A 12,705-nucleotide genomic window follows, 5' to 3' on the forward strand; every position below is an offset into this window, starting at 1 on the left:
GACTGCTTCCCCTTTAAAGGGCGGAGCCATAAGTGAAGGCGCGCTGCCTCGCTGACCTGTCGCTGTGACCTGGTGAAGCACCAAGTATCACGTGGAGATTTCAAGCCACACCTTATGTGGGTTTCCATTAAAATTTATTACCTCGTTTCTGCCAACGCTGAGCCGGCCCTGGTTTGGTTCTCACATGATGCCATTTGAGAATCGGCCTTTGTTTCCACTGGTTTGGTTCTCACGTGACGCCATTTGAGAATCGGCCTGTGTTTCCACTGGTTTGGTTCTCACGTGACGCCATTTGAGAATCGGCCTGTGTTATCACTGGTTTGGTTCTCACGTGACGCCATTTGAGAATCGGCCTGTGTTTCCACTGGTTTGGTTCTCACGTGACGCCATTTGAGAATCGGCCTGTGTTTCCACTGGTTTGGTTCTCACGTGACGCCATTTGAGAATCGGCCTGTGTTTCCACTGGTTTGGTTCTCACGTGACGCCATTTGAGAATCGGCCTGTGTTTCCACTGGTTTGGTTCTCACGTGACGCCATTTGAGAATCGGCCTGTGTTTCCACTGGTTTGGTTCTCACGTGACGCCATTTGAGAATCGGCCTGTGTTTCCACTGGTTTGGTTCTCACGTGACGCCATTTGAGAATCGGCCTGTGTTTCCACTGGTTTGGTTCTCACGTGACGCCATTTGAGAATCGGCCTGTGTTTCCACTGGTTTGGTTCTCACGTGACGCCATTTGAGAATCGGCCTGTGTTTCCACTGGTTTGGGTCTCACGTGACAGTATTTGAGAATCGGCCTGTGTTTCCACTGGTTTGGTTCTCACGTGACGCTATTTGAGAATCGGCCTGTGTTTCCACTGGTTTGGTTCTCACGTGACACTATTTGAGAATCGGCCTGTGTTTCCACTGGTTTGGTTCTCACGTGACGCCATTTGAGAATAGGCCTGTGTCTCCACTCCTGTTCCAAAGAGGAAATGAAGCTGGAGACAATTTTTTTTTTTGTGGGGGGTGCAGTTTTGTGGTATTTGAACAAAATGAACCAGCACTTCATAGCTGGTGGAAACAGGGCATTGGGGTGAACGGTTTAAAAGCCTCCAAATCACGCCTGACATGCTTTCCGAAGGATGTGATTAATCGCTAATCATGCACGGCACACTGGCAGGAGCATGTGAATTATCATCAGTCATAGCTGGAGGAGGAAGTGATGTATCACTATTCACGCCCAGCACACTGTCACAAGAATGTGATTAATCACTAATCACGCTTGGCACACTGTCAGAAGTATGCGATTAATCACTGATCACACATGGCACACTGACAGGAGGGTCATGATTTATCACCATTCGTGCCCGGGACACTGTCAGAGGTATGTGATTTATCACCAATCACGCCTGGCCTACTGTCACAAGTAGGTGAGCTATCACCAATCACATTTGGCCTACTGTCACAAGTAGGTGAGCTATCACCAATCACATTTGGCTTACTGTCACAAGTAGGTGAGCTATCACCAATCACATTTGGCACACTGTCTGAAGGACATGATTTATCAGCAGTCATACCTGGACACCTACTGAGGTGAGATCGGACATATCATCACACAGCAGTAGAAGTGGATGCTGCAACAGGACAGCAGTGTCATGCTTATGATATTGTACATATGTTATTTATAAATGCCAAAGCCACTGCTAGCCTCATGTTAGCATACAAACATGCCATAAGCTGACTTTTTAGCAGTGCTTGGCACCATGATCTCGCAGGGTTTGGGGCTAATTCTCCCACCAGCACCCTCAACTCCCCCCACCAAGTCCACCCAGGGTATCTTCTGCCTGGTGCCCTGTACACCTCAGGATAGCCTCAAACTCACTGGCCTTCTACTGGATGGGAGGTTGGGGGACTCTATGTGTCTGTGATTGTACATATACAAGCCACATGCACTCACAGCCAGAAGGTTCTGGAAGGATTTCCATTTTATCGCTTACATTTGTTTGCACAAATATCAAAAGAGGTTTTATTTATATTCCATGTAATTGTTAAATTTAACAAAATCAAGACAAAATTCCTTTTCAGCTTCATTTAAACTGAGTATTTTTCTCCTCCCGCAGTTTAATTACAGAGAGATTAATTACAACTGACCTCTGATTACTTGTTATTTTCATTTGTATTCCATGGTTTCAGGTCAAACTCACACTTTGCAGCTCAATGACACCAATGTCGATATGCAGGCTTTCTCCTGAATTCATTTTCACCGTCGCATCCAAGCATCCATCTCCTAGCAAGGGCTGTGTCACCTGACCAAATGATGTCACAGGGTTCAACTAGGTTTGCCACCTCAGGGCCAGTCAGACATGTTATTTTTTTATGAGAGGTGGGGTTACCTTAAGCCAAATATAAAGATTGTCCAATAGGAAGGTCGCTTACCTCCCCTCCTATTGGACAGTTTTCAAGTTTGATTTATGTTTTCCAGCTAACTGGGAATTCTGCTTTGTGGAAAACCCCACAAGTCCATTTTACCCATTCGGAAAAGTTTTCCCTCTTGCCCACTCTGCGCTGTACGTTGTAAATCGCCTATTTCCTTGACACTGGGATTCTCTTCCTCCTCGCCCGTCAATCTCCCCATTTCACAAAACCAAAGTAATGCTATTTTTTTTATAATGTTACATCTAGCTAACAATTTTAATTAAGTCACAATGGGGTCGTGGATTTGGATGCACGCGGCAAACCGACTGCCTGTGCAGTTGCTATGTAACAAGGTAAGCTTCATATTTATCAAATAAAAGTATATACAAGGCCCATCGTCGCTGTGGTTTACCTGCTTTTAACCATTTATGGACACATAAGTACATGAACAAGCATAACCAGGAAGACAAAGAACAGTGGTAGAAGGAAACCAAGTAAACTTTTATTTGAAGCTACAATGTACATTTTCACAAACAAACATTACAATTTGTGTCCCGGGAAAAAAATATTAATTTTCCAGGACAGTTGCTCAAAACAGAGGAGAATTCCGGGAAAACCAGGACAGGTGGCACCCCAGGTTCAGCAGGTCACACTCACACTTTGTCGTTCTGGAAGTTTTTTCGGAAGTGGAGAAACGCTGTTGTGAAGACCCCCAACACAGTAGATTTTATGGCTACTGGTACATGGTTTGTCTAAAGCAAACCAGAGGCGCCATCTGGTGGGGTCAGGGAGGTATGGCAGATGGTTCATGGGGCACATTAGTCTGCCAACACTGGGATTTGAACAAGCAACTTTCTGATCACAGGCATAGGGTCCGATACCACGTAGCCACAGACCACCTCCAATTAAAGAATGACTCCAACGCCAATCTAAAATAATGATACTGAACTTCAATGCAAAATGGTTTAGAAACACTTTGCTCTTTAATAAACAAACATTCCCACCGTTATGTGACAATGACTTTTTGTGGCAGATCAGAAAAGTGCACTTTCAAGCCAGAATTCATTAAATACTCTAATCAGCATCATTAAGTATGCAGTTAACCAAAATAAGCCAGTGAGTCTGTCCAGAGTGAAAAGCAGCTTTCAGCTTCAAATGTGTTCACACAATATCACAACATTGCCATTAAAAAATTACAGTTGATTTATGATTTATTTATGGTGAATTAAGGACTTTTCTTACACAGGAATGCACCTCAATAAGCGCAGCGCTAACCCAAAACAAGAACAATACTGTTCACATTACGCTCCAACTGGAACTCCCTCATTTACCGCTGTAATTAACGGGAAGGTGGTGCAGATGAAAGCGTGTATAAGGAGATGAAAGGCCATTCTGGCGAGACAAAGTAGTGCTTTCCTGTCATGTGCTTTTGTTATATATTTTCATTGGCTTTTGTCTGTGAGATTGGTGTCTGGCTCTCCATGCAAGAGAGTGCAGTAATGATCTTCATTAAGCTAATTGGTGATGCTATTTCCTTCCCCACAAGGCTAGAAAAGTGATTAGCGCCCGTCTGTAAAGGCCACACCCTGGGGAAGCTCATACACACTGCCTTCAAACCCCAAGCCAGGCCCCTTGCTGCTCCATGCCTGCCCAACACACCACCTGTTTCTCCCATTTTCCATGAATCCCAGAGGGTTTCTCCAGCTGTGGTTGCCAGATTTGATCTTGTGGAAGAATTATCCTCCATTCTTGACTGTGTATTGCCCTTCAGCACAATTAACTAGTCATCCACCCAACCATTACAAGGTTATTGTGAAATCATCACCAGGGTAAGACTGGAGCTTGTCTCAATAAAGCATCCTGGGTGGAATGCCACTATCTAATTTTTGGATCATTGCTATTTTTGCTATTTGCTGTACTATATTACATATTCATGATGAACTGGCATCCCGTCCAGGGTGTCCCACGCCCTGTGATGGACCGCCATTCCATCCAGGGCTTCCTCTGGTCAGTTCTATCTGGGAGACATTTCAGACTCTCTGCAATCCTGCCCAGGACAGGCAGTTGAAAGATGGATGGATGGGGGTATGGATTATGGATGGATAGATGATATAATTCATCAGAATTTGTGATCTATATTTGTGCCCACTCCTGATGATGAAGGCTAGAGCTAGAGCAGTTCCTCTCTGCAGGGGAGATTCCCCCCCCTGCTGCTGTCCTTCTGCCTGGGGACCAGCTAAAAGGCTTCAGTGAAATATCCCACAGATTAAGAGGGTGAGATTATTACATTTAAAGGATGAATGCAGCCCCGGCCACAGCCGTCCGCTGAATGCAATTATAACATGGGGAGTAATTTAGCTGTAATGTGATTATGGGGGAGCTTGTCATTCCCCAGCAGGCCACTCCCTGCGGCAGAGGGGGGGCGGGCTCCGGGGAACTTGACTGAGATGAGTGGACACTGTGGAGTCTCAGAGGAGTGGACATTGCAGAGTCTCAGAGGAGTGGACATTGCAGAGTCTCAGAGGAGTGGACACTGTGGAGTCTCAGAGGAGTGGACACTGCGGAGTCTCAGAGGAGTGGACACTGCGGAGTCTCAGAGAAGTGGACATTGCAGAATCTCAGAGGAGTGGACATTGCAGAGTCTCAGAGGAGTGGACACTGCAGAGTCTCAGAGGAGTGGACATTGCAGAGTCTCAGAGGAGTGGACACTGCAGAGTCTCAGAGGAGTGGACACTGCAGAGTCTCAGAGGAGTGGACACTGTGGAGTCTCAGAGGAGTGGACATTGCAGAGTCTCAGAGGAGTGGACATTGCAGAGTCTCAGAGGAGTGGAATGTAGGCACCAGCGAATGTAGGCACCTTAAGAGAGCCTCGCCCCCCCACTCCCTGTTCCCCCTGACAGCGAGTGCCACTCTGTCTGACCCCACCCTTGAGGAGAGGGAGCTGGGGGGCATTCAGAACCTTACTCCGCCCATGGGGCAGCTTAACTGGGCCAGTCTCCCTTTGGCACACTCAGCCCCTGCCTCTTTAGTCTGAGTTCAGAGGAACCACATAGTCTAATTAGTCCAGATGTGTTGGCTGAGTGCCCTCATCAGGACCACGCAGGCATGTGGTGGCAGTCCTGATGCAGTTGTCCCCTCCCAATCTGTGGGAGGCTCTCACTCACCAACTGCCAGCAGGGAACATGGGCCCAGCAACATGCAACACAGGGAGCCACAACAAGGAGGACCAATGCTGACATTCAGAGGGGCATGAAACCGGAGGGGACGGGGGAGGATAAATAGTAAAAAGAGGAGGAAGAGTAGAAGAAGGAGAAGGAAAATGAGGAGAAGGAGGAGCAGGAGAAAGAGGAGGCAGAGTACAAGTAGGAGAAAGGAGGACAGGAAGAGGAAAATGATGATGAAGAAGAAGGTGGCACAATAGAAGGAAGAGAAGTAGAAAGAGGAGGAGGAAAATGAGGTGGAGGAGCAAGAGAAAGAGGAGGATGAGTAGAAGGAGGAGAAAAAGGAGGAATATGAGAGGGAAAATGAGGAGAAGGATGAGTAGAAGGAGGAGAAAGAGCAGGAAGAGAAGAGGAAAACGAGGAGCAGGAGAAAGAGGAGGTGGAGCTTTAGAAGGGTGAGGAGGAAAAAACCCCTAAAGGCCACACTGCGTTAGCTCTGACTGGTTGCTAGGGGCCCTTACGCTCTTTGGAGAGGGACCCCAAAAGGCCACACTGCGTTAGCTCTGACTGGTCGCTAGGGGCCCTTACGCTCTTTGGAGAGGGACCCCTAAAGGCCACACTGCGTTAGCTCTGACTGGTCGCTAGGGGCCCTTACGCTCTGTGGCTTCTTTACTCCTGCAGTGGTGGCAGTGACAGTTACAGGCTCAGACATCGGAAGGTGAATTGAGAAAGTGACAGTGCCCAGGATCCTGGAGCCGCTTTCTAGCAATATATTCATCTATTTCTGGAAGCAATTTGTTTTCTCCCAGCTCACCAGCTGCAGCACTGCTGCCTGCATCGGCACAGAAACCGGGTCACATGATCTTCAGGACCCCAAGCCAGCTACAGGTAACCTGGGTAATAAAACCTACTGCACATGTTCATATTCACACAGCAAAAGTATATGTCTGTGGCTTAAATTTAATAAAGTGACATTTCATGAATAGTAGCTGGTTGTAGAATTTTAGAAATGAATTGAACATGAATCAGATGAATGAGCATTTCGGATCATGCAGGTGTCATTCCAACTGCATTGTTTCTGGTTACTAGAAACAGGGAGGCTAAAAACAGCAGTGACCACCCCCCAGCTCCGCACCCACGGGGGGGCAATCCATCAGGGCGCTGATCTGATGCCTGTTGTGAACCTCTGATTATTCCTGAAGGTTGAAAGAGTAATACATACATTAAGAGTTTAGTTATGTTCTCCAAGGGAGCAGATCTGCAAATGGAGGACTGGAGGGGGAGAGGGTTTCAGTTGCCAGGCGACCATGACTTTTTGTGCTAAGGTAAGAGCTTGTCTTTGGTCTCTCTGACATGCTGATAGGCCAGTGAGAGCTGCTCTCAGCTCATCTGGAGGACCGAGGTCTCCTGGGTGCAATGCAGCCGGAAAGCCGAGCTCCCAGTCTCTCTCCGTCCTTGCGTGTTCTCCTCCTTCTGCATGGCTCCTCCTGCAGATCTTGACTGATCCAGTTCGAGCACTGTGAATGAGATACTAACTGTAAACCCAACATTAACCCCTAACGCTTATCCTTACCATAACCCTAATCATACCCTAGGAATACGAGAAGGGGTTTACAATGAAGCATTGATTGTGTTCTCAGGCATACTGCAGCACCTTGACATCCTCAGTTAAGATCTCCACTGTGGACAGGAAACCAGCGAAAGCAGGATACGCAGAAACTGAGAGGTTCCACACTGTGAGGACCACAGGACTGGTGACTTCAACTTGAGCAGTTTTATTTCTTGAAATAATTATAACTAACAAAGGATTGAGCTATCAAGAAATGCATCACACTGGTACCTGGCAGAGCCACAACGAAGGCGAGAGTGTTGAGAATATGGCATATTCTGTGACTCTTTATGGAAAATACTAGAACATGAAGAACACCACAGAGCAGTGATTCCCAACCCAGTCCTTGGGGACCCACAGTCAGTCCATGTTTGTTTTTCCCGGGAGATGGGAGGGAGCAAAAATGTGGACCGGCTGTGAGTCCCCAAGGACCAGATTCAGAAACCAAGTAGGCAATGGTGGCTTAATGGTTAGGGAAGCACACTTGTAATTGAAAGATTGCAGGTTCAAATCCCTAACTGGCAAGGCACCCAGAGCAAGGTGCCGCCCCCAAGCACTGCTCCCTGGACGCTGAATTAGCTGCCCCCTGCTATGTCACATATAGGTTAAATGCAGAGAACACATTTCGTTGTTGTGCACTGTGTGCTGTGGTGTGTCAATAATCACAATTAATCACTGAATTCTAAAAGGCAAATATGACCAAACATGATTGTATTCTGGGAAAATGACAATGAGACCCAACACACTGGGAAATCAGTATATTCATAGAGAATCGATCACTAAATCCTAATAGTCCTGCTTGTGCCATAGCATCACATAAAGGAGAAGAAGCATCTGGTGCTACAGGAGGCCAGAGGTGACAGCCCAAGGCCTCCAGAGATGACAACTCAAGGCCTTCAGAGATGACAACTCGAGGCCTCCAAAGATGACAGCCCAAGGCCTCCAAAGATGACAACTTGAGGCCCCCAGAGATGACAACTCAAGGCCTTCAGAGATGACAACTTGAGGCCTTCAGAGATGACAGCCCAAGGCCTCCAAAGATGAGAACTCGAGGCCTGCAGAGATGACAGCCCAAGGCCTCCAGAGGCTACATCCCCTAAGCCCCCAAGCTCCAATCTCAAAGAGGTCTAATTAAACACTGTTCATATCTCGAAGCAGCTTCAGTAAGACCCTGCCTGGTGTAGAGTCCCATTCTGAATGTGAGTACCGGGTGAGAGCAGTCACTGAGGATGGCTGATCTGTGTCATGTCTTCTCCCACATTCCATTTTATGTTTTATGCCTCCACAAGGGCACCACCGAGCTGCTTGTTGAAGAAATTATACATTCTTCTACTTAAACACAAAACATGTAATCCATTTACTTAAAATGCAATTTGAGTCTTAATTTTGTTCTATAGAAGCTTGAGTTATTGACGGAATGGCCACGTAACCCCAGCCCTGGTCTTCCTCTCACTTTTGGCTGCTGCATTAATACATGGACCTCTGGATAATTGTCACAGTCATGATGAGGGCAGGGGTCGGCAAGACCTTCTCTATACGCCCTTATAACTTTGACAAATTAACATTATTAACAGATAAAGCATGTATTTGTGAGCAGTGTACCATGAAAGGCTAAATAGATGTGAAATAAATGTGGTTGTCTGCTAAAGTCCCTCTGGGTGGTTTAGCAGTCACTTTAAAGGCAGCAGGCAGACTGTTTTCACAGAGACCTCCTGAAAAGGGGGATCCTCATAGACCTTGATGTGAACAGCTGAGGAAAACCTTGTTTTGTGCTACTTTAGAAGCTCTGAAGAGTCATTTCAGGGTGTCCTGTTTCCTATTCCCACCTCGAGTCACACTGTGTTCATTAAAGTAAAATATATGCATTTGCTGGAATTTAGTTTTGCTCTCAAGGCGAGACAAAGCATCTGGGTCCTCAGTTCAGTTCTTACTCAGCACATAGCTGTGATTTTTCCTTTTTTCTGTAGTTTCCTGGGAAGTAAGGGTTAATGCACGACAAGCCATGCATTACTGAATATGCTTTGAAATGCACGGTTGTGGAGGTGAAGAACTCGACCGTGGAGGCCAGCAAACCCTGGAATGGGAGCCAAATTTTATATGTTTAAGATTTATAAGCATGTCTTACTGTCACCTTGCTTGGTTTAAAAACACTGCTAATGTCATTCTGTCATAGGATGAGGTGAAATTTTACAGGAGATCTTGCCTGTGCTCAGCTGCTTGCTGGGGCTGCACTTCTCCTTCCGTGACTTGCATTAAGTCAGTAGTGCTTAATATATTTGGGGCCCCACCCCCTAACCCGTCACCCATGGACAGCTGGTCCCCGGAAACTCACTGTGCTAAGACCACTGAGAGCACGAAGACCACTGAGAGCACGAAGACCACTGAGAGCACAAAGACCACTGAGAGCACAAAGACCACTGAGAGCACTTCTTGGTCTCTCTTCAAAGAGTCTCTGTGAAGACATGGATCTGATGAGCCTCCCACAGCCGGTTTCCCAACACCCTTTGGATTAAGGTCCACTATGACCTAGGAGGGGGGGGTGCCTGGGATTCAGAAAGATACTGGCACGACATTGCTGGGCCGTCCTCCCTACTCGGAAAGTGTGCCTGGCCTGCGGGGCGGGATTCTCCTACGGTCAAGTGTGTTTTACTTTCTGTCTCATTTAGCCTGTAGATTATCCATCATACAGTGACACATGAAATGAAAATTAAGAGGGGGGCAGGAGAAAATCAAATTGCACTGAATGAGAGATTAACAGGATTTAAATAACGATCTATGTGAGCCTGCCAGGCCCGTCACTGCCGTCCCAGGGAATTTATTTACATGATTTATTTGTGAGGCAACGGCTGTTATCGGGAACATCCACATGCCTTACAAAGGCTCATACCGTATCCATTCATACAGCTGGATACTTACTGAAGCTGTTCCAAAGAAGCTCGTTCCTCAAGGGGCTTGTGGCAGCTTGTTCTGCGAAATGTGAACCAGCAAACATCATGCGAATGAATGAGCAGGTATCGTGGGACCGAGCATCTAACACGACTAAACCTGACTGAGTTTGAGTCACATGGAGTCGGGCTAATGGGGAAATCATGGTAACAGGAGGCACACAGAAAGCACGAAGATGTGCTGAAATCTTAGCAGTGCGAAGAGGAGTCAATGAGATGAACAAAGAGGCTCATTATGAATGATGAAGGAAATGAAAATGAAGACAGGGAGAGTGTGTCCAGGCAGAGAAGGGTGTGCATGTATGGGCTGTGGAGATCACACAGCATGCATGCAATCCTTCAGACCATTCCAGAGACACAGTTCCTGATGAATTCACTACACCTCTCTGCGGTGCGTTTCCCGAAAGCGATCGATCTTAGCGAATAACGAGCAAGATAACAAACAATGTAGGTAAAGAACGAGTGAGATTTGTGAGTGTTTTCCCAAAACCCTTCATTATTCCAGAATTAACAAATGACCTACTTTAAGCAGTACTGTTGATTTCTCCCCAGCCTCCACATAAGAAAAGCAACGACTCGCTATAAGAGCAACATTGATTCCATGCATTTCAGGGGTGAAAAAAAATAATAAACTCATAAGAAAATACAAGTAGAGCACATACACTGTAAATATATGTATAAAGTAAGGTTTAGTTGTGTGCCCCTGAAAATCCTTGTGTGAATTCTGTTTAGATTTGAATTCAGTACAGAAAATACTGTGAGATTCATCTATTTTGATTTGTGTAACAAAAAGTCACATTTTGTTGAGCGGCGTAATGCGAGCCTTGCCTCTTTCACACAGCTGAAAGCACTGAGTGCCGCTGTGCCACTGTCACCGGTCTGATGCGTCTGCACCTGCGATATCTGCTGACACACTGACCTGAACCCACCGGAACCCACCGGAACCGAGGATCGACCCGCACTTCCAAACTGCTCCGGTAATTGCGAATATGGTTTTTTTTCCCATGAATACACCAAAATATTTTGTCCCTGCCTTCTTCCTCTTCAGTGCCTGTATCCAGCTTCCCTGGATGTGTGGCTTTCATTCGCTTGAAAGCACTGTTGCTGTACCTGTTGCTTTCTGTGCTTCTCTTTTGATGCCTGTGCTGCTGACAGGCTCTCACTGCTGTGTCCCATGTTCAGTCAGTATTGCCTCTGTCATGCATAGCAGCTGGTTTGCTCTCATGATAGAACAGGAACGGCTTTTAAGATTTCTTTCCACTTCATATTTTTAAAACCAAAGAATTTTATGTCATCAGCTCATAACGTATGTGCCACAAAAGGTATGAAATTACTTGTCTTCCCATTAGGTTACATCAGTTGCCATAACCATGAACAGAATGGGGTTCATGAGATGCGGCTGCATGCTAATAAAGACGAAGATCAATGCTGCCATTTACAGAAACGAACACACAGAAACAACAGCAAGTTTAGCGTTATTCTTACCACTGATCTCCACAAACTCTGACGGCGTTTGATTCTTTTCAGTTATATCCACTCTTGGGATGTTCTGCAACCATTGTTGTCAGTGCTAATTAGACAGAACTTCATGTCTCCTCAGGAATTCTTTGGAATTCTAAAGAAGCCTTTACCTTTGTCAGGAACCCTGTTGTTGCAGCTGAAACCAGCACACCCGGCTATGATGAACGTAGTCCAAGGGCAGTGACAGGAGTAACTCGATCAGAGGAGAAATGCACTAACATACTGGATGATGTTCTTTGCTTCCTGTGGGACATACACTGCAGTGCTCCAAACCTCTGAAATCCAGTAAACGCCCAGTCCCACTGTGTAGGATGTCTATGTTCGCCAAAGCTACACTAAACAACATCTGGGCTGTTAGCAGTTTGGTTGCACAATAGCACAGGGCAACACACAAACACCGGTTTATTACTTTGAAATTATATTTGTTATTTTGACATTTGCAGTGCTGTTATTTTGGTGGTGCAGTGGTTAGCACTGTTTCCTCACACCTCTGGGACCTGGGTTCGAGTCTCTGCCTGGGTCACATGTGTGTGGAGTTTGCATGTTCTCCCCATGTCGTCGTGGGGTTTCCTCCGGGTACTCCGGTTTCCCCCCACTGTCCAAAAACGTGCTGAGGCTAATTCGAGTTGCTAAATTGCCCATAGGAGTGCATGTGAGAGTGACTGGTGTGTGAGTGTGCTCTGTAATGGGCTGGCCCCCATCCTGGGTTGTTCCCTGCCTCGTGCCCATTGCTTCCGGGATAGGCTCCGGACCCCCTGCGACCCAGTAGGATAAACGGTTTGGAAAATGGATGGATGAATGGATTTTGATATGTAAAATTACTGCCATTTTAGGTCTTTTTCTTTCTGCCCACACCATGTCCAGTGGTATATGCATTCTTAGGAGTCAAACTCACACCTTCATTTAAATGAAAGCTCACCTGACTCTATGGCTGTAAATACTGTATCTTGCCAGCTTCACGGTTAATTCACAGAGGGCGAATCAGCGGTAGATGAATATAATAAATATATTTCTGTTCACAGTGACCCCTTCTCTCCTCTAATGCTAGAACATTATGTCCCAAATTAAGAATTAA

General features: G+C 46.3%; 1 long non-coding RNA gene across 2 annotated transcripts; it reads right to left on the reverse strand.

Moving 5' to 3' along the window:
- Positions 1-2,944: 2,944 nt before the first annotated feature.
- LOC125746342 (uncharacterized) lies at positions 2,945-11,866 on the reverse strand. Of its 2 annotated transcripts, none has more exons than XR_007398945.1 (3): positions 11,741-11,866; positions 10,081-10,131; positions 2,945-7,072 (listed from the first exon to the last, which is right to left on the reverse strand). It is a non-coding gene; the product is annotated as an uncharacterized LOC125746342 (long non-coding RNA). The 2 variants fall into 2 exon arrangements; XR_007398946.1 differs by having other exon boundaries at positions 11,595-11,852.
- Positions 11,867-12,705: the final 839 nt, after the last annotated feature.

Source organism: Brienomyrus brachyistius, chromosome 7, assembly GCF_023856365.1.
Source record: "Brienomyrus brachyistius isolate T26 chromosome 7, BBRACH_0.4, whole genome shotgun sequence".
Lineage (NCBI taxonomy): Eukaryota > Metazoa > Chordata > Actinopteri > Osteoglossiformes > Mormyridae > Brienomyrus > Brienomyrus brachyistius.